General features: G+C 37.9%; 1 pseudogene; it reads right to left on the bottom strand.

Annotated features, from left to right (window-relative positions):
* Window positions 1-1,373: 1,373 nt before the first annotated feature.
* The window catches only part of LOC107671513 (transcription cofactor HES-6-like), a 7,853-nt pseudogene continuing 3,721 nt past the window's right edge, over window positions 1,374-5,505 (bottom strand).

Genomic DNA, 5,505 nt, shown 5'->3' on the forward strand with positions numbered 1-5,505 from the left:
ATGATAAAACCAAAATGCGCAATCCCGCACCGGAGATTCAGGACGTGTTTAAACATATATTCTATTATATAGAGATTTGTACAAATACATTTCCACGACTTTTCCAAAGCTTTCTGGGGTTTTCATGACCGTACGAACCCTGTAAATGGCTATTTTTATTTTTTTAAATCGTTTTGATAAATTTCTGCTCCACTTTGTGTGGAGGTAGTGAGACGGGACAAAGTCCCTGTAAGATATTAGGGTATTCTATAGTCTTTGGACGGATTGACTTAATCTGATATTCTGTGTGAATTTTTTTTTAACTCATCTAACCTACATTGTATATTAAATAAATGTTTGCGGGAATTTTTCAAATGTGCGAAACCTGCGAAAATGAGTAAAACCAAAATGCGCAATCCCGCACCGAGATTCAGGACGTGATTAAACATATATTCTATTATATAGAGATTTGTAAAATGAATTTCCACAACTTTTCCAAAGCTTTCTGGGGTTTTCATGACCGTACGAACCCTGTAAATGGCTATTTTTATTTTTTTTAATCGTTTTGATGAAATGTCTGCTCCAATTTGTGTGGAGATAGTGAGACGGGACAAAGTCAAGCAAGATATTAGGATAGGCTATTCTATAGTCTTTGGACGGGAGAGAGCCCTCAAAACTCTTCAGCTTAATTTAGTGGAACATTAATATAATATAGAATCATCCTCTTGAAAGAAGTGAGGGGTGAACGTGAGAATTTATCATTATCTTTGTAAATGTGCGCTCTTTTGGGCTAAAGTCTTAATGGAACCGTTTAAAGTATGCATGTGATCACAAATTAATCGGCGATTCGGCGCAGCGTTTCCACGACATTCTAATTTATTGAGATGCACCTGTATATATAACCAGGACACATAGTCATTGATAAGGGAGTTGTTATATGATGCTGTTATTACATTGATTTGACAAGTGCTGTGTTGGTGATTGGACAGTCATGAATTATCAAAGCTATTTTAATATTTTAATCAGAAAGATATCAGTAGAGCACTGATTATGAAATTGGACAACACTCAACACATACATGAGAAGAAGGGCAGGTTCTTGGACTGTCCAATTCCAACTTATATAAAATCAAACCTGCAGCAATCTTTTATCGGTATGATATTGATTTATATACTGTATCAGTCTGCCAAAAAATGTCCTCATAGACTACCATTGTACATGTTTGCTTTTTGTACACATATTTATATATTTGCATCTGAATAGGTAAATACTAAAGAAAAATAAATTACTTTGTACATGTTGCGAACCATTTCTTTATCAATAACTGTTAAAAACTGTATAAAGAAGTGATAGGGAATCAAATTCTACACAGTATTAGTAGCTAAAGAATGTGTTTCATTTAAAAAGAGTTCTTTACTGTTAATTAAATAAATAAATTGTTATTAGAAGCCTTCTACAATGCAGGCTACAGTAGCTTTTACTTCAGAGAGGAAGTAGAGAGGGTCTGAAATGGGAGCTATTCTGGTCTAGATCCACCTCACACACACGTGCAGTGAAACATATCTATAAGATACATATTAGAGGAGGGTCTACCACAGTACAAACTGGGTGTATACAGCTCTGCATTGTGTGTGAACGCATACTATCCACACTCAGACTGGCGGCATACATAGATTCATTCACATTCACACATTCTTGGGTGACATTCATACAAAGTGGTACATACAGTTGTTCAGTTAATTCATATGTACTACATAAACATACATATGCAGACACCATAGCTGTACCCTGCCAAATCAAAGATATTTCACCAGGGCCTCCACATCTTTAGACCTGAGAGGTGTGGGCTCTCCACATCATGTGGCATTCTCATGGGAGTAGAACACTGATTCTGCGACTGGGCGGCCATCTCATACATGACAGGAGAAGGAGGGCAGGTTTTTGGACTCTCCCAACTCATCAGCACGGAAACCAATGCAGTCGCTATGGTTAGAAGAAATACTTGTCTGGGAGTTCTTGGGTAGCTGAGGGCAGTCCTTAGTTGATCGAGGTAGAGATTTGAGTAAGTGGTTGAGCAGACGAGACCCCAAGGTTTTGTCTATCCAGTCACAGGAAAGTAGAAGGTTGTGAACTTCCTGCATGCACTGGATATACCCAGTACTGTACCTCTGTTGGGCCTCTGCGTTCAGAATGGGGTCTGAGCGGAGAAAAAAAGATCACAGGAATTGTTTAAAATTCATAATAATTAAACATCAACAATGAAATAAGTGAATCAGTGTAATTGATGTTGCTCTGTTTTGGTGATCTATATTGATTAAAAGTCGAGATGTTACTTATGGCATCCTTTCCAGAAATGGCCAAAATTCTGATTTGAATTGTGAAATTTCACTTAATTACAATTTAATAAAACAAAACATGGAGACTAAAACACTGCTAAATAACTATGGCCATTGCCCACTTTGAAAAATGAAATTTACTTACCAGAAACTCTACTGCTCTGGATTTTCTGCAAATGTTTCACCGTCATATCAAGAATATCAGCCTTTTCTAACTTGGACTGCTGTTTTATGATAAAAAAAAAGAAGAAGAAAGAAAATCATGATGAGTCTAGTGGTACTAGTATAAGATTACTTGGTTTAAAGACTATATGTTGTACATGCAAGAATGTAATTATAACCTTCAAACGGCATTTTAACTTACATCAAGCCTAAAAGCTCCAACTACTGTCTCTCTCAGCTGATCTAGACAGTGATTTATTCTTTCCCTTCTCTTTCTCTCAATGAGGGGTTTCCGCAGCTGAAAAGACCAAAAGTCAGAAAACAAAAGTCTATGCATTTCATAACATGCCCAATATCATTTTGTAGGAATATTATACAAATTACCTTTCTCTCCTCTTTGGCGCTAATGTGCCTTTGGCTTGCATTCTGCTGGAGGTTGGTAGCAGTCATCTCCAGTGTCTTCTGAGCAGTACAGAACGCGTTTTACTCACTCCTGTCTGAGTGTTAGGTGTTTCTAAGGCCCTCCGCGCTGTGCAAGCGCTATATTTATAGGAGGGACATTAGCATCTCAATGCACAAGCTCTTTGCCTGAGATATTTTCCAACACACTCACTCTTATCAGTCACAAATGACAAGTCACCGCCTCTATTCAATACATGAGCCCCCAAACACACACACACACACACACACACACACACACACACACACACACACACCCCCCAGATGTCCAGCCTAGAGGCGCTCCGCACAAAGAAACTACACGTTTTCACGTGTTTCACGTGTCATGTGAAAACCCAGGATGGTTTTCTAAGGTGGCTCGGCATTCCCAGGATCTCATTAGAGTGTTCTGTTACAGTCAACCACCTGAGACCAAATGCGTATTCATGCCCTGTCCTTAACAGACCTAAGTGAAACCAAATCCAATCCCAAAGGTATACAGAGCCAGAACTCTGAAACAAATGATAATGAAATTTTGATTTGCAAAATAAATAAATAAACAATAAATAACAAATCAAACAAACAAACAAACAAAAACCTACTACATAACAAGTTGCATAAAATTACAAAATATAACACACAAGACAACCTTAATACATGCATTAATATATGTTTGAAATGAACAGTCTAAGAGAAGTCTTAAGAAGCTTTTAGAAAAGAGAAATAGGTAGGCTAACTAGGCCATAAATTGCATCACTTCGCCCTCCAGCAGTGAATGTGAGCAGATGTCAGAGTGCTCTCGGCCACAGGCAGATGTCTGTGAATTAATCTCTGATTTGTTTGACTAGAGCCACGCGACTGCCAGCAGAGCATACAGACGTGGGAAACTCCACCGGACAAAACCGCTCATTGATCCATGGCTAATGAGAGTGACCCAGTGTGGGGAGGAGAGGGAAGCGAATTGGGAAGTGCCCAGTGCAGTGCTGTAGGCAGGTGCACTCTGTTTTCTCTCTGTGAAAGTGCGGCAGCAAGTGTACATTGAGGCAGGTTAATCCAACAGCACATTTGCCATTGCTATTTTAGAATGCTAAACACATTTACGTTCACTATGGAAGAAAAATAATGACAAATGTCTTTTAAACAAAAAAGCATGTTGAATTGCACTAACTGAAAAAACAATGCATTGTATTAAGAGTGCTTGCATTTTAATGTCTTGTATTTTCGGCACTTGCATTTTTTGGGGCTGAAATTCAACATAGTTGTTTATTTAAGCTGTGAATATTTCAATTCAAAACATTTCACACTCATTTTCATTATTAAAAATTAAATAATTCATATTCACCTTCCAGAGTTCACTTCCGAAATATTCAATCTGTTTAAAAATACGATGTATAATATTTGACAGGCAATTTTCAGTCCATTTTATTTCACTTTACAAATTCGCTTCCACAAATTCAGTGGTTAAAATCAAAGACTATAGAATACCCTTAAAGGGACATTTGCCTTGTCCAAATACCCACACTTGCAGTCTTTGCACTTGACCACTTGACTACTTACATGACGTATTTCCTGTATTTGGCCCAAGTGTTCAAGTGAGCATGAAGACCACAAGTGTGTGTACAACTTTTCATTACCTGATGGGATACACTTATAGTGTTGTAAAACGCAAGCGTTTACAGAGTTTTGTTTTTATTTTCAATACTTTGCATTTTAAAATCAACTTCAAAATGTCTGTTCAGTAACAGATGACACAATTAAATTTCTGGTGCTTCTAATTAAGTGATAAAAAGCAGTTGCAAATGTTGTACAAAATAAATATACTAATCTTTGCAGCAATAAAACGTGTAGCACTTTGTTTTTACTACCAAATTATATGTAATATCTTATTAGGGGTTCAAGCACGCAGTGCTGAAACCCTATTGTAATTGTAAGGATTTTTTTTATTATTATTATTATTATTATTTTTATTATTATTATTCTTCCCTAAAACTGAACGGGCAGAACAAACCGTAAGGCCTAGAGAGCTGAAACTTGGTCAAAAGATAGTAGTCATGCTCGCTACTCAGGCGCAAAGAGCCGGTCCAATCGGCCAATAGGTGGCGCTACAGCGATCAAAAACGCAAAAGCCCTCATAACTCCTACACCGTTTGTCGTAGACTCAAGTGTCTGATATCTTTGGATTCCTTGGCTCAATCAAAACAAAATGGCTATCTCCGGAAAAATTTTCCGCCATTTTGAATTTTGTCAGAAACCTACTTTTGCGAACTAGTCCTAGGTTTTTCACCCGATCGGAACCAAACCAGTGCAGAAATGTTCTTTGGACACTGATTATCAATAATTATCAAAAAAAAAGTTCATAGTTCGGGGAAGAAGGAGGCGGGAACCGGCGAACATTCAAACAAAATTTAATAATAAAATAAACACCAAACTGAAAATAGCACGACAGCCCCTCACGGATGACTGCCGCACACAAACAGAAACAAAACATAAAATCCAGGCTTGGTCCTCTCTCGTCTTGCACTGTCATCACTCCTCCTTTTATCCTTCCGGAGCTCCTCCATGGGACTCGAGACCGGTGAGTGGCGCAGGT

This window comes from Sinocyclocheilus anshuiensis, unplaced genomic scaffold, assembly GCF_001515605.1.
Source record: "Sinocyclocheilus anshuiensis isolate Anshui unplaced genomic scaffold, SAMN03320099.WGS_v1.1 scaffold3827, whole genome shotgun sequence".
NCBI classification, from domain to species: domain Eukaryota; kingdom Metazoa; phylum Chordata; class Actinopteri; order Cypriniformes; family Cyprinidae; genus Sinocyclocheilus; species Sinocyclocheilus anshuiensis.